The following is a 24,609-nucleotide window of genomic DNA, read 5'->3' as shown; positions in this document are numbered from 1 at the left end:
TCTGAGCAAGGGCTCCTTCCTCTAGGGCCACACATAAAAACATAAATATCTGCATTAGCCACTGCAGTTCCTTTTAGTTTTAATCCACTTTCTAAGCTAATGCAGTGTTTTCAATATGATCCCACAGGGTCTTGGCATGGGAAGGGCCATGATGTCATATTCCAAGTATTCATTATGATTCTAATATGGGAGGGGAAATGGCCAATTCTTTTCTGGCTCCGTGTGTGATGGCAGTATGCACATTCTCTATCCCTTTAGGAGTAAATCAAGATGAAAAAGACCTATAATTTCCCCAAGAGGGCTGCAGCAGACAGCCCACATAAATTAGGAGTTGCTTCCTTGGAGGATATATAAACTTGGTAATTATTTTTAGGAGTAGATAACAGTGATCAAAGTCAAGAGCTCTATTGATAGAAAAGAGGGAAAGAGAGGCAGGGAAAGAGACAGCGCTATAAGGCAATGGAATCCATCTCGAGAATTTTGATTCCTGGATGTATTTCTCAGAAGTGAGGTTAGGAGACAGCGGGGAGCCAGAGGAAGGGAGAAGCATGAATGTCTTCCATGTGGGCTGGTTCACAAATGGGTCCCCAGAGTCACAGACACTTCATTCTGGAAGAAACTGAGGCCCAGGGACGGGAGGCAACTAACTTGGCTGCATCTCTCTAGTGAGTTTGGCCAGAATAAGGATGAGGAAATGTGTCTTCCAGTCTTCAGTTCCTAGCGGTCAGCTGTTTACCTTCAGTCGAGCCCTCAGAGCTGTTGTGTTTCAGAAGTCCAAGCCAGTGTGGTCTGCCTAAGTCATTTTGTTGTTTAGTTGTTCAGTCGTGTCCCGCTCTCTGTTGACACTATGGATTATAGCCTGCCAGGCTCCTCTGTCCATGGGATTCTCCAGGCAAGAACACCGGAGTGGGTTGCCATGCCCTCCTCCAGGGGATCTTCCCCACCCAGGGGTTGAGCCCATATCTCTTAGGTCTCCTGCTTTGACACACAGGTTCTTCACTACTAGAGCCACCTGGGAAGCCCACCAAAACTTCTACTTAAGTTCCCTTCTTACTACCATTCCTTCAAATAAAGTAATTTGGTACCCTTCCCCACAAAAAAAAGAAAAAGAATCCTAGAATGGTTTGCCATTTCCTTCTCCAGGGAATCTTCCTGACCTAGGGATTGAACCCGCGTCTCTTACATTGGCAGGCAGATTCTTTACTGCTGAGCCACTACGGAAGCCCAAAGTTGTTTTTACTGTAACTTGGACTCCAGCTTTTTGCCACTCCTTAAAACAAGCCTGGGAGGGAATTTCCCCTCAGGAGTCATGGGGGATGTAGGGGTGGGAAGACTTTCAGGATGCAGGGTCAGAAGGCCAGGATGCTAGCTCAGAGCCCCCTGCCCTTTGTTCAGGGAGACTTGGTTTCCTTGTCAAGATGAACAAGTCTAGCCTGGCTCACAGAGTCCAGTGCAATCAAGCCAGATGAAGAAGGGAGAAGTGCTCATTGACTATAAAGTGTGAAATGAATTGTGTGGTATTGACAGTGTGACTCTTATGATTAACAGCCCGATGGGGGAGGTCTTCCAGATGAGTGTGGGAGGCATCGCCTAGGGCTTTGTGGTCATTTGTGCTTGCCTCTTGGAAACCAAGAGACAACGGAGATCTAGACATCAAACCCTACCCCAGAAGGGACACAAAGGACCTGGGAGCCCAGAAGGATGGGTCGGCAGGCTGGGACAGTATTCTCAGATGATGCAGGGCCTCCACAGCCAGCTCCAGGGCATGTCAACCTCCAGACACCAGACACACAGCGGGAACACAGCTCACTCGACTTAAAAAACATTATAAAAGGCAAAAATCACACAGCGTTGACTTTTATCTCCAAAGTCCCGACTCAGTGGGTCTTAACGATCCAGTTTCTTTTTTAGGGTTGGAACAGGGTGGGGTCTTCTTAGTGGGAGCCCATTGAAATAGTTAGCAGGTGTTTCAGCCCATATTGTCCCAAAAGTACAGAAGCACACCCAGAGAGCTGAGAGGCTCACACTATGAGGCCCTGGAGACTGGCTGGGCTGAGCACATAGATGGGTCACGTTTCCCATCCTATGCAACTCGGGATGAGCTCACTGATGAGGAGGATGAGCTCACTGAAGAGAAGGATGAGCAACGATCCCTCCACCACTTAGATGGCTCCCTTTCTCTTCCTGCCCCTCTCTCATGTTTATAATTAAATTAGCCCATGTGATGTGACTCCTCTGAACAAGGGTTGGACCACTCTCACTATAGAGGTCATTCCCCTCAACTGTGTTTACCATTGAGGTTCCCTCAAGCCCCCAAATGTGTGCCATGATGGGCTTAATCAGTGGGATCAGGCATGGTCAGCTGATCATGGGCCGGGGATGCTCCAAAGAACCAGCTGGGATCCGTCTGCCTCCGGACCCTGCAGGAGTCCCGTGGCAGAACTTCTATCAAACTCTCAGCAAAGGACTGAGAAGAACATATTGGAAATGAAGGGCCCCATAGAGGCCTTTCTCTTGTTTCCTTGATCTGTGGACATGAGCTGTCTCAGTTCAGTTCAGTTCAGTCACTCAGTCGTGTCCGACTCTTTGCAACCCCATGAATCGCAGCATGCCAGGCCTCCCTGTCCATCACCAACTCCCGGAGTTTACTCAAACTCACGTCCATTGAGTCGGTGATGCCATCCAGCCATCTCATCCTCTGCCATCCCTTTCTCCTCTGGCCCCCAATCCCTCCCAGCATCAGGGTCTTTTCCAATGAGTCAACTCTTTGCATAAGGTGGCCAAAGTATTGGAGTTTCAGCTTCAGCATCAATCCTTCCAATGAACACCCAGGACTGATCTCCTTTAGAATGGACTGGTTGGATCTCCTTGCAGTCCAAGGGACTCTCAAGAGTCTTCTCCAACACCACAGTTCAAAAGCATCAATTCTTCGGCACTCAGCTTTCTTCACAGTCCAACTCTCACATCCATACATGACCACAGGAAAAACCATAGCCTTGACTAGACGGACCTTTGTTGGCAAAGTAATGTTTCTGCTTTTGAATATGCTATCTAGGTTGGTCATAACTTTCCTTCCAAGGAGTAAGTGTCTTTTAATTTCATGGCTGCAGTCACCATCTGCAGTGATTTTGGAGATCACCCCCAGGAATAAAGTCTGACACTGTTTCCACTGTTTTCCCATCTATTTCCCATGAAGTGATGGGACCAGATGCCATGATCTTCGTTTTCTGAATGTTGAGCTTTAAGCCAACTTTTCCACTCTCCTCTTTCACTTTCATCAAGGGAGCTGTCTAGACTAGGGTAATTTCTCTCCTTTCTGTGCTCAGTCATTCAGTAATATCTGACTCTCTGCTACCCCATGGACTGTAGCCCACCAGGCTCCTCTGTCCATGAGACTCTCCAGGCAAGAATACTAGAGTGGGTTACCATTTCCTTCTCCAGGGGATCTTCCCAACCCAAGCCCCTTGCGACAAGTCTTCTGCATTGGCAGGCAGATTCTTTACCACTGTGCCACTTGAGGGGCCTGGGGAAGCCCCCTAAAGTAGTGGATGCTAATACATATTCTTTGCATTTTAAGAAATATTCAAAATGTAAACAATACATTTTAAAAAATACATGTGCCTTGCCATTCATTCAATAAACATGATTTGTTTGGAAACAGGTCACAAAAGTTTGATTTACCTGAAGTCTATACCTATTTCCTGCCTATTTATTTCAGTCTTAAATCTGACTTTATATTAAAAGCAGTATTTTAAGAATTTATTTCATAAGATTAATCCCAAGAGTTACTGGGTAGCTTTCAAACTATTTCACCCCTTATAAATATATATCCCCAGAAAGTCTTGACCAGTGGTTCCTTGCATAACACTTATCTGGGGTGCTCCTTACAATGTACATGGGCCCTACCTAAGAACTAATGAGTAAAAATCTTCCAGAAACTTTTCAAAAGAGTTTCCAGGTGTTAATATGCAGCCTAGTGTGGAAACCTTCTTTCTGGGGTCTGTAAATTATAAAACTTGGACTAGATGAGCTCTGATCATCCCTACCATTCTACCTGGAGCAACAACATATTGTTATATACTGTAACTAAGACAATTTCTAAAAGAGACTCAACATGATCAACATATTCATTTGTAGCAACATAGCGCTACATTCTGCAATTTAAAAAATTTTTTTTAATTTGTTTTCGGCTGTGCCGGGTCTTTGTTGCTGTGCAGGCTTTTCTCTAGTTTCAGGGAGCGGAGGCTACTCTAGTTGCAGTGTGAGGGTTTCTCATGGTGGTGGCTTCTCTTTTTGCGGAGCACAGACTCTAGGGCACATGTATTTCAGTAGCTGTGGCACGTGGGCTCAGTAATTGTGGTTCCTGGGCTGTAGAGCACAGGCTCAGTAGTTGTGGCACACAGATCTAGGTGCTCTGCCTGCCTGCTAAGTCACTTCAGTGTGTCTGATTCTTTGCAACCCTGTGGACTGTAGCCCACCAGGCTCCTCTATCCATGGGATTTCCCAGTCAAGAATATTGGAGTGGGTTGCCATACCCTCCTCCAGGAAATCTTCCCAACCCAGGGATCAAACCCAAGTCTGTTACATCTCCCGCCTTGACAAGCAGATTCTTTACCACCAGCACCACCTGGGATGCCCCCTTCTTACATTAGCCCTCTCCTATCCAATTGTGAGACCCCCAAGCTTGGATCCAGACAGTTTCACAGGAAAGTCACCCACAACTCCAAGCCCTGAATTGCCATTAGTCTGAAAAGCCCACAAAGCATCAGGCTCACAGTAGAGAAATTGCAATTTCTGTGGCTTGCCCATCAGCCAGCAGACCCAATGAATCATTTTTCCTCAATCTTGGTAAAAGTTGAAGTAAAAATCATGTTGATTTTAAAAAATCTAAGTCTGAAATAAATCAGCAACAGCTGACTTCCTCGGCCTAGGCACAAACCTGCAGTCATGAAACATGAAAAAAAAAAAAGTCATTGAGCCAGAAATTTTTTTTATGGTTTCCTATGAAATATCATGTTACCTCCCCATGTCCTGGAGTTTTCTCAGCGTTCTCTGGAAGAAACCCCCATCAGATAACAGGCGGGGAGTAAGGAGCTGTGGCTGAAATTCCAAGCCTTTTCTAAACCCTGAGCGAGCTCAGGGGACTGTTTTCTTAGAGTTCTTCTAAGGTCAAGGGTATTTGTTTGCGGACAGGAGTGCCTGCTGAGAACATGCTACAAACAAGCAGGAGTTTCCACTCACTGTTCTTTGTAAAAAAATCACCATGTTGCCTAGCTCTGTGAGATCTAACCAGGTGTTCCTTCTGAATAATTCGGTCACATGCTCATTCTTTTTTTTTTTATATAGTACTTTATTATTTTTAAAAAAATTATTTATATATTTTTGGCTGTGCTGGGTCTTTGTTACTGCTCGGGCTTTTCTCTAGTTGTGTTGAGTGGGGGCAATTCTCTAGTTGCAGCGCACAGGCCTTTCCTTGCTGTGGCTTCTCTTGTTGCAGAGCATGGGCTCTACGGTGTGTGAGCTCAGTAGCCATGGTGCACGGGCTTAGTTGTCCGGTGGCATGTGGGATCTTCCCGGACCAGGGATGGAACCCGAGTCCTCAGCATTGGCAGGCTGATTCTTAACCACTGGACCATCAGGGAAGTTACATATGCTCATTCATTCATGGAGGGTTACGTGTGGAGATTTGGGGCCAAAATAGAAGGGACACAGAAAAAATCTAGGTCTTTATAAACCTATATTTATATTTATATATATATTTATATTTATAAAGATAAATAACAAATAGGATTTTCTTTATGAACCTATATTTATATTTATAAAGATAAATAACAAATAGGATTTTCTTTTTTTTAGATACTTTACATGATTTATTTAATTATTAAATGCAGAATTATGTTCACATTGTAGATAGTATATCTTATTTTACAAATGGTGCAACAGACTCTGAAAAGTTAAGGAAATTTCTACAATCTCATTCAGATAGTAATCAATGGAGACAGATTTTTGAAAAAGTTTATTTTATTCCTAATACTCAAGTCTTGTTACACTGAATTAAAACCATGAGTGAGGTTTAATTGTTAACGTTCTGTTTTATTGAGGCTCAAGAAAAGAAGTAGCAATTTGGAGGATACTGATTTCTTGATTCTTCATAAAATCATCACTGAAATTTTTTGTTATCTTCTAATTGTCCCTATATGGAAACTAATAAAATAAATCAGTTCCTAATTTGAAGATTTTTTTTAAAAGCCTTTTTTCTCATTTCATTGCACTTACTATGAATGCTCTCTCTTATTCTCTCCCCTGTTTTTAGAATTCCTAATGTTTCACATACTAGAGGGACGAATTTTGTACTGTATTAAATACTTTTATTTATGCGAAGCACTTTTATCCGTCTTATTTTATTTGATCCTCACGAGATACAGTCGTTGCCCCACTGTACACCCGCTGAGGCTCAGAGAAGGTAAAGAAATCACCCAGGGTAGCATAGAGACTGATAGAGTTAGGATTAGAGGAGGCTGGACTTCTTTCTGTGTCAAATCTCAAAAACATTGGGTAGATTCTCTTGTATGTTTATGGCTTCCATCCAGTGTTGAGTAGGTTGTGCCCATGTTAAACATGATACTCCGGTATCCTGAGGCAGAGGTGAATTTATTAAGGTAAGGGCTGACTTAGCGATTGCATCCTATGAAGAGCTCTTCCTGGCTCCCCGGCCGGCTGCTGCCTGCAGCGTGGGCGCGGCCGCCAGGTGCACTGGGCCTACTGTGGGATAACCGCGCAATGCCCGCCGGCAGCCCGCGGTACAGTTTCCTGCAGCACATGATTCCATTCAGATTCCCTGTAAACAACTCTATTTTAAGAGCAGACAGTGGCTATTATTAACTTCGATTGCTGTGTCCAGAAATGGAAGCAAAATGCAGAGGGAAAACAGCAGCGTGCGGTTTAATCGTTTCCATATTAATTTTCCATGATTATCAACCAGCATTTGATCTATCCTTGACCTTCTCTCAGACTAAACTAGAAAACGGCCTTCCAGGGCAGCATCTGTCGGGGGCACATACACAGCTGGGGCTCTATCCTGGCTGGTCACTGTTGCCACCGGCTGCCTAGCTCTGTTCCAGGTGTTAAAAACATTCTACCCACCCACTACACTGCTTCAGCACAACCCAGTAGGCAGTTTGGGAGATTTGCTCTCTCCTTGGATGTGGCATTCCAAGTGTTACCCTGCTGAGGACCTGTGCATACACACACACACATACACACACACAAACACACACACACACACACACTTCAAAGAAGTGGGGCTGGAATATCTTAAAGATCATCTAAGACACAAAACTAGGACCCCATTTTTTTCCCCAGGATGAGGGTTGAACTTGGAATGGGAGAAGTGAATCAATTTTAAAGAGACCTGGACAGACGTTGTTTTTCCATCTATTTCCACCAAGCTGGAAAGCCTTTAGTTAGCCAAACTTTTGATTGACAGCTGCCCATAGGTGAGTATTATAACTATATTTCATAGAATGTAGGTGTTAGCAGGTGAAATAAATATCATTATTTTGTGTATCAGTTTAAGGAAAAAAATCACTTCCAATTGACCTATGACTTGCCTTCAATTTTAAGAGACATTCCAACATCAGAAATGTTGAAATGTGAAAAAGAAAAAGGTCTTGGAAATGATAGTATAGTCTGTGTTTATTTTCTGGATGAGTGGAGAGGAAGGAGGCTCAGAGAGGGTGTCTGGTTTACTCAGGGTCACACAGTCTGGTATGCAAGGCCAGTTATTACCTCTGACTCCAAAGTCAAGATTCTTTCTACAAAACACTTCTGTGTTCTACCCACCGAATTCAACTTTTCAGACAAGAAAATCCCTGAAGCATGGATTCAAGAATAAATCTAACTAGTCCTGGGATAATTTTAATGATTATTAGCTTGTGTTATCTTTCTCATCAATTGCTTAGAGGCACGTGGCGTATGATTGTAACTTGATAAGCTAAACTAGCCCACCAGATACTGGAGATGAAAATGCAGTCAGAAGAAAAGCAGCTTACCCTGGTATACACATACTGTATTTTTTCCCATGGCTATGCAAATTACCCCACAAAATTATAAAGAAGCTGCAGCTGAGGTCCAGGAAACTAAGAAAATAAATAGGTAGTCATTGAAAGAGTGTTTCTATTCAATAGAAAAAATAAGTCCTTGACCCATTTATTCCCTTATACACCCATTTATTTATTATTCATTATAAAAATATTTATTAAGCTGCTACTTTGGGCCAGACTGGGACAAGTGAGATAATAGAAGCAATTTAGACGGGACCTCCAAGGTGGAAAAATAGAGAAATAAGAAGCAGTGCTGAATAGAACGGTTATTATGATGTGTAAAATGTATGCAATGTGTACAAAAAGAGGTATTTATCTTGTCCTGGGGAAGTACGAAGGGCAGGAAGGTTCTATGGAGGTAGTGATCTTGTGGTTGAAACTGCAAGTGAGAGTAACTCCTGCTATCACAGCTAAGTGATCAGGAGAAGTTAAAGTGTTCCAGGCAGAGCCTGTGTATTCAGTCACGTCTGACTTTTTTGACCCCATGGACTATAAGCCCACCAAGCTACTCTGTCCATGGAATTTCCCAGGCAAGAATACTGGAGTGATTTCCATTCCCTCATCCAGAATATCTTCCCAACCCAGGGATTGAACCTGCATCTCCTGCAGCTCCTGCATTGATGAACAGGTTCTTTATCACTGAGCCACCTGGGAAGCCTGTTCCAGGCAGAGAGAACCCCAAACCATTGATTGCTGGAGGTTGACAGGAGCTGAGATATCTTGCAACTTCATGTTTTCATTTTAAATATAAGAAACCTGGGACTTCCCTGGTGGTCCAGTGGTTAAGAATTTGCACTTGTATTGCATGGGTTCAATCCGTGTTTGGGGAACGAAGATCCCAAGATCCGGCATGCCATGCTGCACAGTCAAAAAATAAGTAAGCAAAAATAAATGATAGGAAACCTGAGGTTTGGAGCAGACATGTCCCTGCACATAATCAGAAAAGCTAGACCCTAACTACTAAATTCAACTTTCTTGACTCACCCTCCAGGGTTTACACACTAAGCTTCCACACAACCAGAGTGACTAGTTGGCTGATTCCTTCTGATTCACGCATTATTACTTACATTCAACCATTTACAGATGACCTCTGTGTGTTTTAGATGATAAAAACATGAGTCTTTCATAGACTCTGTGTTCAAGGACTTTGTACCAAGTTATTATAATAAAAGGTAGAAATTGCTAAGTGTAAAAAGAGGGACAAAACACTCATGCTCGTGAGGATGAGAGGCAACCAGAACCCGCATTCATGGCGAGTGAGACTGCAATACGGTGCAGCTGCTTTGTTTTTGCTTTTGTTTTTTTAACTTTTTATTTTGTATTGGGACTTCCCAGATGGTGCTAGTGGTAAAGAATCCACCGCCAAAGCAGGAGATGGGGAGCTGGATCCCTGTGTAGACCCCCTGGAGGAGGAAATGGCAACCCTCTCCAGTATTCTTGCCTGGAGAATCCCATGGATGGAGGAGCCTGGCGGGTTACAGTCCATGGGGTCTCAAAGAGTCGGACACGACTGAAGTGACTGAGCATGCTGGGAAGGTCTCATTTGTGCTTCTTTGGGTACAGTGTAGTCCCTCCCTACCCCTTGAGTAATGGAAGCAGAGAAAAATAAGCCCTGAGCCCAGGGCAGATGCTGTGGCTACCAGACCCCGCAGAGAGGGTGGGAGACCAAACGCTGCTGCTTCTCAGCCGGACGGGAGGACGTCAGCCAGTTAGGAAGAAGGATCTCCAGCCTTCATTCTCATCACAGCAAATGGAGCCCAAGGTTTTAACTCCCTGGGAGCCTTTCAGGAGACAGCCTCGCATAATTTCTTATTTAGGAAAGGTTTGAAGACATTTGCGCTGGAGTATTTAATCCTAAACACTGGAACTGTCCCAGCAGTGGGTATAGATTAGGGGACAGTTGACTTCACACACTGATATTCAAAATAGAAAGTCACTATTCTTTCAGAGTGGCAGGGAGAAGGGTGAGTGACAGCAACCACAGCTGTGCGGAGGCACAGATCTCACTCCCTCAGAAACTTCAGGAGTTTCCATAGCTCTTGGCAAACTGGCTTCCGGCTTGATGGAGGACTCCCCTGACCCCCCTGAATACCCAGGACTTTGCAAAATCAACCACAGTCTTGCTTGCTTTCAAGAAGAAGCTCTATTGCCTCTCTCTCTCTTCCCACCCTCTCTGGCCATCACTCTCTCTCTCAGTTACCTTTTCTGTTCTATTTCACTGGCTTTTCATGCCACACACTAGGAATGTTTGTACTTGGCAGGGAGCCCACAGTCATAAAACCCAAGAAGCGTTGTTTATAAGAATTCTGCCATTAGGGTAAGTTCAATAGAATATTTCCATTAAAAGTAAGCAAGAAGCATCAGGTAATCCATCACCAATTTATATTTTCCATTGAGAGGACAGCATTTATCATGCTCTGAGAATAGCCCCACGCTCCCTCTCAGTGTTTTGCCAAGTCAAATACCTGGCTGGTGGTGAATGTTAGACAACCCTGAGAGGAAGTGAATGCATAAATCAAGTCTCGGGGGTTTGTAGACAACACACAGAGAGTCACAAGAGATGCCCACAGAACCTGGAAAGAAGGTGAGTCCTGATAGCCAAAGTTAGAAGAACTGACTCATCGTGCTTTATATTTAGTCTCAAACAGAAGCAATTCACTGCAAGAGGCAATTTGGAAGGTGGCTTGGAGGAGATCTAGGGAAACCCAAGTCCGAGCAGTGATCATGGAGGGTGATGCCAAAGATGCAGGGCTGGAGGAATGATTGATAGCAAGAGAGGCTGGTGATGTGTCCCACCTGTAGGAACACTGTGCAAACAAAGAGGAGATTAGAGAGCACTAAGACAAGGGGACCCAAAGATCAGGGTGTGAGTGAGTCCAGGAGTACCAGTCCTAGCTTCTGGGTTGGTAAACCAGTGGATGAGAATCCAGTTACAGAAACCCTAGCCAAGTAATGTATCCCATTCCTGGTACACATCCAGGCAGCCAGAGTGCCCAGTCTCATCCTTTTTTCTTCTCTGTTTCATCTCTGTGAGGAGCTAAAGGCTTTCATTTTTCACTCTGTGGACTGATAAATATTCACAACCTAAAAGCTGAGAAAGAAAAATGAAAGGGTTAGTTGCTCAGTAGTGTCCGACTCTTTACGACCCCATGAACTGGACTGGAGCCCACCAGACCCCTCTCCCCTTGGAATTCTCCAGGCAAGAATTCTGGAGCGGATTGCTGTTTTCTTCTCCAGGGGATCTTCCTGACCCAGGGATCGAACCCGCATCTCTTTCATCTCCTGCATTGGCAGGCAGGGTCTTTTATCACTGCACCACATGGGAAGCCCTTTTGGTGACATATCTGCTACCTTTCATTTGCCTCGGATATTTGAGCTATTTTTGTGTAACAAGCAACCGCAAAAATCTCAGCAGCAGAAAAAAGTGCATTTATTTAACTCACACATCTGAGGATCAACAGGAATCAGCTGTTGAAGGTTGATCTCAGATGGGTGAATCTCCCAGTCTAGGGAAACTCCCACACACAACTGCGGATCAGCTGGGGACTGACTGACTTGGGCTTGGCTGGGGCTGTCAGGCTGGTGTCACAGTGCCCCACATGTCTGTTGTCCTCCTCCTGGGACCAACAGGCCCGCCCAGGCATGTTCTTTCCAGAGTGAAAGGACAAATGCCAAAGTGGAATCCCAAGTGCATTGGACATTTTAAACTTTCGGTATAGCTGGCCCACTACCATCCCAAAGGCCAAGGAAAGTGACTGCCGCACCCAGTGTTGGAGGGTAGAAAAGTATACTTCATCCATGGAGGGTGGAGGAAGGGACAACAATGAGAGGAACATATACTTCTGAACAACAATCCACCCGCCCTCAGGTTTTAAAACGTTCAGAAACAATGAGGAATGAAAAGAAAGATCCAGAAGGCAAGAACAAAGGTAGGTCTGATTCCATTGCTACTTTTGTCAGACAAACCACAGGTACTCCGACTTCTCCTCCAAGAGAACAGGGGACAGAAGTCAGATGTGAATACCTAGTTTTTTCTTCCCATAACTGAGACCACATGACCCCCATGTGCACATCTAGCTTTGCCCTCAACAGAGACTTTAAAAGCTAACCTCACTTTCCCAACTCAAACATCCATGGCAATCCTATGATGCAAACTGCTCAGCTGTCACCATCCAAATAGTTGGCCCATTTCCCAGAAATAATTACTCTTTAAGTGTGGAGTGGAGATACATTTTTAAAATCAATTAAAGGTCAAGTATGAATAGAAACCATAAGGACTTGAGACCAGGGTAACATAGTGATCAGTGCTAGAGAAGTACTTCCACACACTTGCTTGGATCAGAATACTTACTGGTGATAAAGTATAGAAGTAGGTATGTCAAATGACATTACTCAGCTCACAATGAAACAAAAGTCTCCACGGATTAAAAGTGGAACAGAAGCCTAAGATACTGAACAGAAATGAAGTGGAGGAGCTATTGGGCTTCAGATCCAAGAGACGATAGCAGTAAAAAATGAATGAATATATGGGACTTCTCTGGTGGTCCAGCAGTTAAGAATCCACCTTCCAGTGCAGGGGGTGGGAGTTCAATCCCTGGTGAGGGAACTAAGATCCTACAAGCTTTGGGGCAACAGCCCACACTCTGCAACTAGACAGCCTGTGCACCATAACTATGATCTGGCATGCAGCAGTGAGGACCCAGTGCTGCCAAACAAACAAATAAATATTTTTTAGAAATGAATGAATATGTGCATCAACATGGACGGGTCTTAAAAATATGATGATATGTGAAAGAAGTCAGACTCAAAAGTACATGAATGGTAATAATCCAGTATAAAATGAAGTTCAAAAGCAGGTAAGACCTATCTGTGGAAATCAGGATCATGGTTTGCTATTGTTTAGTGGCTAAGTCATGCCCAACTCTTTTGTGACCCCATAGACTGTAGCTTTCCAGGCTCTTCTGCCATGGGATTCCCCAGGCAAGAATACTGGAGTGGGTTGCCATCCCCTTCTCCAGGGGATTTTCCCGACCCAGGGACTGAATCCACATCTCCTTCATTGCAGGCAGATTCTTTACCACTCTGCTACCTAGGAAGCCCTAGAATCATGGTTACCTTGGAGAGAAGTGGAGAAGATAGTGGCTGTTGGAGGCATAAGAATGATTTCTTGAATGCTATTAAAGTTCTGTCGTGCTTAGTTGCTCAGTCGTGTCTGGCTCTTTACAACCCCATGGACTGTAGCCCACCAGGCTCCTCTGTCCATGGGATCCTCCAGGCAAGAATACTGGTGCGGGTTGCCACTTCCTTCTCCAGGGGATCTTCCCAACCCAGAGATCGAACCCACTTCTCCTATGTCAACTGCACTGTTGGCAGATTCTTTATCTGCTGAGCCATCAGGGAAGCCTCCTGGGTGGTGGTTACACAGGAATGCTCACTTGATAAAAATTAATTTGTGTGTACAGAGGATTTGCCCAATACACTATATGCACATTATGTGTCCATCAAAAAGTCCACCAAAAATTATTAAATTGTAAGCATTCTGCTTTCAGCAATTATGAACCATGGTATTTCAGGTTGACTAACTCGTCTGCTGAACAATATTTATTTTTAAATCTAAATGCATCAGAGACCTCCCAAGGCAGAGGCTAAGAGTAAGCGCTGTGTGAATTTGGCACTGCACTCCATTGGTGTCAGGAAAGTGGTTAAAGAAAGCATTGAGTTCTATTATAGTTTAATAAGTCAGGATTCCATGCTGTGCATGCTAGAGTAACAACAAAAAGTATAATAAATTGATTGAATAGTCCAGTCAAGAGACAAAGATTTAGAGGCAATATCAGTTGCATTTCACAGATTTGGATTCTCATTTGTGTAGGGGAAAAAAATGGTAGAGGGCAACAGGGAGACTCTACTTCAAAACGCTCTGTTGTATACTTGAAAGTTGCTAAGTGAGCAGATATTCAATGTTCTTACCACAAAAAAATGAAAATAATTATGTGAGATGATGAGGGTGTTAATGAACTTTATTGTGGTAATCATTTCACAATATACACATGTCACTGAACCTTGAGTTTACACAGTGTTTTCTATCCACTATATCTAAATAAAGTTAGGGGTGGATAAAGCAGTAGAGATGGGAATCTAATTCGAAATTGCTAACTCATTGTAGGTTATAAAAAGGTGAGAAGCCCATATGAATGGGTAGATGGATGGGTGGATGGATGGTGGATGGATGGATAGATAAAAAACAGTTACAGATAAAACTAAAAATTTTCCATTCATAAAATGATGCACTGAGAACTGTACAGAGGGAAGCTTGCAAAGCATGTACTGTAGACTGAGGAGCCAAGAGTTTAGAATCTTGAGAACTAAAGGGTTGACCACAGGTTACACCATCATTGCTTGTCGGCACCTCAGAACCATTTTTACTGAGCAGTTTGTTGGTTTAATAATAGTTTCTTCAAGCACTACTGAAAATAGCCTCTGGAAACACTTCATTGATAAGTACAAGAAGAACAACAGTGTTTTCTTTTATTCAGAATGAACTGGGCAGGGGGGAAATAAGGAGAAATGACTTCAGAAAGTATTACAAAGTAAAAACTGAAATTACATGATCAGGTACCATGTAGGAAGCATAATTCATGACTTCTGTGAGAACAAATGGAATTCAACACGTGGCACCAGCCACCCCTCTCTTCCAGGAAACAACACGAATACTCTGGTCCTTCTTGTGTCAACACTGCAGACATTTTCACACATGCTACAGCACAGAAACGTGGAGAGCCTGTTCCTCTAAAATCATTTAGCACAACAGGTGCTCACATGCAAGCAATATTATAAAACATGAAGTTTAGCTTTGTGATAAATCTATCAGAACAGGCTTAACAATGACCACGGACTTTTATCTGTCCAAGCTCAAATTATTTGGACACGTTTGTGAAATATTCATGTTTCTTTTCAAAGTGCTTACAATTCTTAACCAGATTTGTGTTAAAGAAAAAAAAATGTAGCTCTTGAGTCTCTCATCTTCCCATCTACCCCCAACTCATGTAGGATCATAGCCCATGGTGAAGTCTACCCATCCACCCCCACAAACATCATAAACATGTTTGCACAGGGATTTCCCTGGTGGTCCAGTGGTTAAAAGTCTGCCTCGCAATGTAAGGAATGCGAGTTTGATCCCTGGCCTGGGAACTAAGATCCTACATGCTACTGAGCAGCTAAGCCCACAACTACAGAGTCCGTGTGCTGTGGAGGTGGTGTGCCACAACTAAGACTCAACACAGGCAAGTAAATAAATATTTAAAAATAAGTAAATAAACACATTTACACACCCAACATGCCCATTCATTTTGGAAGAACCCGGGAAGGTTCTTGAACATATTTGCAAATTCCATGTGTTATCACGTGGCAGCTGCAGTTTCAGCCCTCTTGTCCTGTATCTGTCTTTCCTCTTGAGTATGTCCAGACAAACCCAGTACCTACGAAGAAGAATCCTGTCTCTAATTATGTTGTGCTTCCTTATCTGCTATGCCCCCAAATGTCTTGCAGAGCTTTGTCTGAGCCAGCACTCTCAGATTTTAAGACTGGCCCTCTACCTTCCTCACTAGCACTCAGCTGAATGAACTGGGAGCCAGGTCTAAGTGAAAATAGAGCAGGCTTGACTCAGAATGGCCCTTCCTCACTGATAAGTTTTTCTTACCTGGCTGAGATTATTCTGTTTCTTTAAAGCAGATGCTCATCCACTAGGGTGTGTTCTGTGCCAAGGAGCTTCTACATCTCTCAGGCACACTGGTTCCTGGCAGGGCTACCTTGCGGTTCTCTAAGTGGACAGGGGCTGAAACCCATGGGCTGAAACCCAGGGATGGGCATTTGTTTTAAAACTAGCTCCTGCTTCAGTTTTATTAATGACTTGTTTTGGGTCACAATCTTAGTCCTGAAGGTATTTAAAGTATCTATTTATAGTAGCCAGGATATGGAAACAATCTAAATGTCCATTGACAGAAGAATGGATAAAGATGTGTTACATATTATAGACAATGGAATATTACTCAGCCATAAAAAAGAGTGAAATAATGCCATTTGCATCAACATGGACGGACCTAGAGATTGTCAAAATGAGTGAAGTAAGTCAGAGAAAGACAAATATCATATGATATCACTTATATATGGAATCTAAAATAATGATAAAGAATAAATAAAATAACAAATGAACTTATTTACAAACAGAAATAGAGTCACAGATGTAGAAAACAAACTTATGGTTACCAGGGGATGGGGGAAGAGATGAATTGGGAGATTGGGATTGATATGTACACACGACTATATATATAAAATAGATAACTAATAAGGACCTATTGTATAGCACAGGAAACTACTCAATACCCTGTAATGGCCTGTATGAGAAAAGAATCTTAAAAGAGTGGATATGTGTATATGTATAACTGATACACTTTGCTGCATCTGAAACTAGCACAACTACACTTCAATGAAATTTTAAAAAAACCTCTTATGGGAAGACTTTTAAAACCTAAAATAGACAAATTACACTGGCCTACTTTTCACCAAATCCTAACAAGTCACCGACAATAAAACTTACCATTTTCTTTTGTTCTTCACCAGACTAGGGGAATATTGAGGCTTGGTTTGCAATTTTCCGCTAGTCAAAAAGATCACTCTCTTAGGTATGGGCACCTATGGGATCCTGGGCTCTGTGGCTTCCCTCCCCGCCCCCCAAAAGGGGAAGGGCTGTAAGTGATCTCTCTGCCCGTAGCTAATAAATTTATCATCTAAGGGAAATATATCTTTGTTGGTCGGATCTATGATTCCCCTAATGAAAAGCACATTTCTAGACCTGTTCTTAACAAGATCTCATGGAGGGTCTGTGAAGGATGCAGCAGTCAAAGCCTGCACAGCCTTCAAAGCTAACTGCCTCCAGGTGCACGGAAGAATATGACTTGAACTCAGCGAGCGCTATTTTCAACCCAGTGCCTGAGTGTCTTTGTTCCTACAAGTGTAAAGTTTCCCTCATTCCACTTTTTATGGCCACAGGTTTCTGGGTTGCATAACACCCAATAAGAGAGCACCAAAGGGCTTAGTTTTATTGTTCTGTTGTGTTTTATTGACTCCATGTTTTATTCAACTAATGTGTGCAGTAGAGGCAGGCAATAACAGTTCAATTACACTGCTAGGGCGCTTCCTCTCCTCCCAGAGCCCGACCGCGACCCAACATACTTTTATTACATCCACATGCAGATGAGAAAGGGAAGAATAAAGAGATGAAGGAGGACTGGGAGGTGCTTGGTTAAAGTGTTAAAGCTGGAACCTCCCCTCTCCCAAATGATCCTTGAAGGCCAAGAGCTTTACAAAGAAGAGCACTTTGTTCCTGCTGTGGCCATGGCATCACTCACCCAATCTCTTCTTGGGAGCAGAATGCTGTTGCTCTTTGGAGAAGAGCCAGAGGAAACTATTTGGAGGGTTGGGGGCATTGGGATTGTGCCATGAGGGCCCAGCAATCCCTGAGCCATTGGTCCAGTCTTGGAACCAAAGGCATCTCATTGAACACGGAGGAGTTCACTCACACCTCCTTAGGTTTTCCTAATACTAATTTTCATGATTTAAAAAAAAAATTATTGAAGTATAGTTGCTTTACAATGTTGTGTTTTTTTCTGCTGTACAGCAAAGTGAATCAGCCATATGTATACATGTCCCCTCTTTTTTTGGTTTCCTTCCCATTTAGGTCATCACAGAGCAGTGAGTAGAGTTCCCTGTGCTGTACAGTAGGTTCTCATTAGTTATCTATTTTATGTGCATTCGTGCTAAGACGCTTCAGTCATGTTCGACTCCATGTGACCCTAGGGACTGTAGCCCACCAGGCTCCTCCGCCCATAGGATTCTCCAGGCAAGAATACTGGAGTGGGTTGCCATGACCTCCTCCAGGGGATCTTCCCAACCCAGAGATGGAACCCACATCTCCTGCATCTCCTGCATTGGCAAGCAGGTTCTTTACCACTAGTGCCACCTGGGAAGCCCCATCTATTTATAAATAATATTAATAGCATTTATGCATCAATCCCAATCTCTCAATTCATCCCACCCTTTTTTGCTCCCACCTTGGTGTCTGTATGTTTATTCTGTTTGTGTCTCTATTTCTGCTTTGCAGATAGGTTCATCTGTACCATTTTTCTAGATTTCATGTACATGTGTTAATATACAATTTGTTGTTTTCTCTTTCTGAACTTCTTCCCTCTGTATGACAAGTGATGATCTCACCCTAACTTGAACTAATGTTTGAAAGTAATTCACAAGTGTCCATAGGCTTCCCTGGTGGCTCAGATGGTAAAGAATCTGCCTGCAAAGTGGCAGACTCAGGTTCGATCCCTGGGTTGGGAAGATCCCCTGGAGAAGGTAATGGCAACCCACTCCAGTATTCTTGCCTGGGAAATCCCATGGACAGAGGAGCCTGGTAAGCTTCAGTCCATGGGGTTGCAAAGACTCAGACACCATTTATCAGCTGAACAACAACAACAGCTAGCAGGCCAGCAACCAAATGCATCCAGCAGTCTGTTTTCACGGGGTCTGTGAGCTAAGACAATTTTTACATTACGTCTTAAATCAGGTTTATGACTTCAGTTTCTGTAAAGACTGGGGGGGGGGGAACCCAGAAAATGTGAGAGACGTTATGGCCCACAAAGACTAAAGTATTTGCTATCTGACTCTTTACCAAAAAAGTTTGCCAACCCCCCAGTAGATGATTTCTCAAGACTGATTTATTAAGCATATTTTCAAGGCTCTGACTCTGTTTTTGCATTTTAGATTCCCCCTTGCTTCTCAAAATGTATGTACATTCTCAGTCCTGTCTGACTGTGACTCCATGGACTGTAGCCCACCAGACTTCTCTGTCCATGGGATTCTTCAAGCAATAATAATGGAGTGGGTTGCCATTCCCTTTTCTAGGGGATCTTCCTGACCCAGGGATCGAACCTGCATCTCCTGCATTGCAGGCAGATTCTTTACCATCTGAGCCACGAAGGAAGATGTGCTAGGAATAACATCACAAGCCAATTTGGGTATACAAGAAGGGGGTGGCACCCTTTACCACGATAGAAGATATGTGCAATGACATTTTATTAAAAAAAAAAGAGAGAAGTGTTCTGCATAACTAATATTTAACCAAAAGAGCCGGGGCTGGGTGGTAAGTGAGAACATTGCAGAATATTTCCAAGAACAGAAGGAGCCCAATGATTCCAGATTGAAGCCCTGGTTTCATGGAGAGACATGCTGTTCCAGGAGCAGAGTGAGGTGAGCTCAGAACAAGACGGCTGCTCATTAAGGAAAAATTAAAAATAACAAAGGATGCAGTAAAAGAGTTCAGCGATTACATTTCTTATCATCTACATCTCTGTTCATATGCCTTCAACATACTCTTTTCAGAAATATGTATTTCTCATGTATGATGCTTGAGGTACAAGTGGAAGCAGGGAGGGGCTGCAGAGGGAGAGGACAGTAAAGAAGGGAATTGGAAGAAGAAATTTCTGTGGAAAATAAAATAAAACTAGAAGGATGAGTAGGTGCAGAGAGACTTCTAGAAGGGGAAATAGCTCCTAGTTGACGGTGATTGGGGTCTGCATTCAGAGGCATTCCCACCTCCCTCTGGTCTTCCAGAGGGATCTATATATATGGATGTGAGAGTTTGGCTTTGCCAGGTGGGTGAGAAAGGCCAGGACCGACAATCTGACCTCCTCTTAGAGGCTTGGGCTTCCTAGGTGGCACTAGTGGTAAAGAATATGCCTGTTGTGCAGGAGGCACAGGAGACCCCTGTTCAATCCCTAGGTCAGGAAGATCACCTGGAGAAGGGCATGGCAACCCACTCCAGTATTCTGGCCTGGAGAATCTCATGGACAGAGGATCCTGGCGGCTACAGTCCATGGGGTCTCAAAGAGTTGGATATGACTGAAGCGACTTATCACACATGCATAGAGGCTCATCTTTAGTTTTAAGGAGACCTGGAGGTCTGAGTCTGGTCATGTCACTTGGAGTGCATATTATATAAACAACTTCCAGCTATGGAAACACTACTGGAATTTAGTGGAAGGGAACCTCATCTGAATTTAACTTCAATTGTCTTCCTTGAAGATGCAAATGCCCCAGGGGAGCATCTAGTTAGCCTCCTGTGGGTCCCATGCTCACCTGCTTACCAAGAACTCCAGCTTTGGCAGTCCCATTAAGACTGAAAAAAATTTTTTTGTAACAGTGACAGCCAGAAATGGGGTCATTATAAGGCATAATGAAGGCTGAGTGCCAAAGAACTGGATGTTTTTGAACTGTGGTGATGGAGAAGACTCTTGAGAGTCCTTTGGACTGCAAAGAGATTAAACCAGTCAATCCCTAAAAGAAATCAACCCTGAATATTCATTCACTGGAGAAGGGAATGGCAAACCAGTATTCTTGCCTTGAGAACCCCATGAACAGTATGAAAAGGCAAAAAGATATGACAGTGAAAGATAAACTCCCCAGGTAGGGAGAATGATCTCTGTTCATTTCCAAGGCAAACCATTCAATATCACAGTAATCCAAGTCCCCCAACCATTAATGCTGAAGAAGCTGAAGTTGAACAGTTCTATGAAGATCTACAAGACCTTCCAGAACTAACACCCAAAAGAGATGTCCTTTTCATCATAGAGAACTGGAATGCAAAAGTAGGAAGTCATGAGATATCTGGAATAACAGGCAAATTTGGTCTTGGAGTACAAAATGAAGCAAGGCAAAGGCTAATAGTTTTGTCAAGGGAACACACTGGTCATAGCAAACACCCTCTTCCAACAACACAAGAGAAGACTCTACACATGCACATCATCAGATGGTCAATACTGAAATCAGAATGATTATATTCTTTGCAGCCAAAGCTGGAGAAGTTCTATACAGTCAGCAAAAATAAGACTGGGAGCTGACTGTGGCTCAGATCATGAACTCCTTATTGCCAAATTCAGACTTAAACTGAAGAAAGTAGGGAAAGCCACTTGACCATTCAGGTATGACCTAAATCAAATCCCTTATGATTGTACAGTAAAAGTGACAAATAGATTCAAGGAATTAGATCTGATAGACAGAGTGCCTGAAGAACTATGGACTGAGGTTTGTGACATTGTACAGGAGGCAGTGATCAAGACCTCCCCCAAGAAAAAGAAAGGCAAAAAGGCAAAATCGTTGTCTGATGAGGCCTTACAAACCTTCTTCTTGCTGAGAAAAGAAGAGAAGCTAAAGGCAAAGGAGGAAAGGAAAGATATACCTATTTGAATGCAGAGTTCCAGGAGAGATAAGAAAGCCTTCCTCAGTGATCAATGCAAAGAAATAGAGGAAAACAATAGAATGGGAAATACCAGAGATCTCTTCAAGAAAATTAGAGATACCAAGGGAATATTTCATGCAAATATGGGCTTAATAAAGGACAGAAATGGTATGGACCTAACAGAAGCAGAAGATATTAAGAAGAGGTGAAGAATATATAGAGGAACTGTACAAAAAAGATCTTAATGACCCAGATAACCAAAACGATGTGATCACTCACTTAGGGCCAGACATTCTGGAATGTGAAATCAAGTGGGTTTAGGAAGCATCACTACAAACAAAGCTAGTAGAAGTGATGGAATTCCAGTTGAGCTATTTTAAACCCTAAAAGATGATGCTGTGAAAGTGCTGCGCTCAATATACCAGCAAATTTGGAAAACTCAGCAGTGGCCACAGGACTGGAAAAGGTCAGTTTTTTCATTTCAATCCCAAAGAAAGGCAATGCCAAAGAATGCACTCATCTCACACACTAGCAAAGTAATACTCAAAATTCTCCAAGCCAGGCTTCAACAGTACGTGAACCATGAACTTCCAGATGTTCAAACTGGATTTAGAAAAGACAGAGGAACCAGAGGTCAAATTGCCAACATCCATTGGATCATTGAAAAAGCAAGAGAATTCCAGGAAAACATCTACTTCTGCTTTATTGATTATGCCAAAGCCTTTGACTGCATAGATCACAACAAATTGTGGAAAATTCTTTAAGAGATGGGAATAGCAAACCACCTTTTCTGCCTCCTGAGAAATCTGTATGCAGGTCAAGAAGCAACAGTTAGAACTGGACATGGAACAGCAGACTGGTTCCAAATCGGGAAAGGAATACGTCAAGGCTGTAAATTGTCACCCTGCTTATTTAACTCATATGTAGAGTACATCATGCAAAAAGCCAGGCTAGATGAAGCACAAGCTGGAATCAAGATTGCTGGGAGAAATATCAATAACCTCAGATATGCAGATGACACCACCCTTACGGCAGAAAGTGAAGAACTAAAGAGCCTCTTGATGAAAGTGAAAGAGGAGAGTGAAAAGGCTGGCTTGAAACTCAACATTCAAAAAATGAAGATCATGGCATCTGGTCCCATCACTTTATGGCAAATAGATGGGGAAACAAAGCAAACAGTGAGAGACTTTATTTGGGGGGGGGGGCTCTAAAATCACTGCAGATGGTGACTGCACCCATGAAATTAAAAGATGCTTACTCCTTGGAAGAAAAACTATGACCAAACTAGACAGCATATTAAAAAGCAGAGATATTACTTTGCCAACAAAGGTCTGTCTAGTCAAAGCTATAGTTTTTCCAGTAGTCATGTATGGATGTGAGAGTTGGGCTATAAAGAAAGCTGAGCACCAAAGAATTGATGCTTTTGAACTGTGGTGTTGGAGAAGACTCTTGAGAGTCCCTTGGACTGCAAGGAGATCCAACCAGTCCATCCTAAAGGAAATCAGTCCTGAATATTCATTGGAAGGACTGATGCTAAAGTTGAAACTCCAATATTTTGGCCACCTGATACAAAGAACTGACTCCTTGGAAAAGACCCTGATGCTGGTAAAGATTGAAAGCAGGAAGAGAAGGGACCGACAGAGGATGAGATGGTTGGACGGCATCACCAACTCAGTGGACATGAGTTGAGCAAGCTCTGGGAGTTGGTGATGGACAGGGAGGCCTGGCGTGCTGTAGTCCATGGGGTCACAAAGGGTCAGACACAACAGAGTGACTGAATGAAAGCAACATGCCAAACAGGCGAAAACCACAGAGGTCCAGTACATTAGCCAGAAATCTCAAAGGCATGAAGTAATCTTGAGAAAGGCAAAATCACAACTTTTTCAGTCAATGGGATTAGAAATGAAAATCCATCAAAGGGGGATGATTGACTCTGGGAAAAAGGAGGAAAGAGGTGGTTGGTGGTCTTCCTCTGAGCTCACACACCAGGCACCGTGCCTTGAACTTTGTAGGCACCACCTCTTCTGTCCTGAAGACAACCCAGTAAGAAAAGTTCTAACATTTATCCCTATTAAACCGATGAAGAATATGAGTTTCAAAGCAATAAAGAGATTTTCTTAGGATCACACAAAGAGTAAACAGATGAGGAAGTTGGAATCAGAGAGCTGATCACAGAATTAACAAGTCACAGAGAAAATCATAAGCCCAAGGGTAATTCCATCATAGCCTTCCCTGTTGAGCCCACAGGTTTGGCCCTGAGCCATTGTGTTCTGTGTAAGATTTTTTCTTGCTCAATACACAGTAAACACAACAATGTTTTTAAAACCTCTGATGCAGGTAAAAGTACAGAGATTTCTAGATTCCAGCCCATGAAGAGATAATAGGTATTGGGTAAAGATTCTATGGGCTTCCCAGGTAGTCAGTGGTAAAGAATCCTCCTGTCAATGCAGGAGACATGGGTTCCATCCCTGGGTTGGGAAGATCCCCTGGAGAAGGGCATGGCAACCTATTTCAGTGTTCTTGCCTGGAGAATCCCATGGACAGAGAAGCCTGGCAGGCTATAGTCCATGGGGTCGCAAAAAGTCAGACACTACTGAACACATAATCACAGAAATTGGTTTCAGCAAGTATTTAATGCCACAGTGGAAGGGGAAAAAAATCTGTAATTGGTTAAACTCTCATGTTAATTCCTTACAATTTGGCCACGGCTACAACACATGAGTCACTGAGCATATTTTAGATTTCAATCCCAAGCACGGTAATGTATTATATAGTTTAAAGTTGAAGCTTTTAAAGACAGAGTCAAAATTAAAACCATTTTTTAAATAAAAAGGCTGAAAATTATTACATGTCACCTTGATGCTTTAAACTATATATTTAATGTTTTAGTTCTTATATCAATTATTGCTGTGAAATGTTATTTATTTGGCACCTTTTTTGAACTCATTGCACCCAAACTATATTCTTTAGTCCTCCTATTAATTGGAAATACCCCACTATATCCGAACTTGTGTGCCGGAACTCTACTCTCATAACAATGACAGTATTCAATTTTAAAACTCCACTGTATTATTGCAGAGGGTATAATTTGTGCCCCCAAAGCTTTTGTTAATATTTCCACAAACTGTGATTCTTTTATGTGGGCTTCATCATAGCATTGATCTCTAAAAGCTGAAATGCCTGTCCATGTCTTCCCTGTCTTTACCAAACAATTCAGCTTTC

This window comes from Bos grunniens, chromosome 21 (genome assembly GCF_055505025.1).
Source record: "Bos grunniens cultivar Pamir isolate PY7600 chromosome 21, Bosgru_T2T1.0, whole genome shotgun sequence".
Lineage (NCBI taxonomy): Eukaryota > Metazoa > Chordata > Mammalia > Artiodactyla > Bovidae > Bos > Bos grunniens.
The sequence above is the reverse complement of the archived record's forward strand: the minus strand, read 5'-3'. Positions refer to the sequence as shown.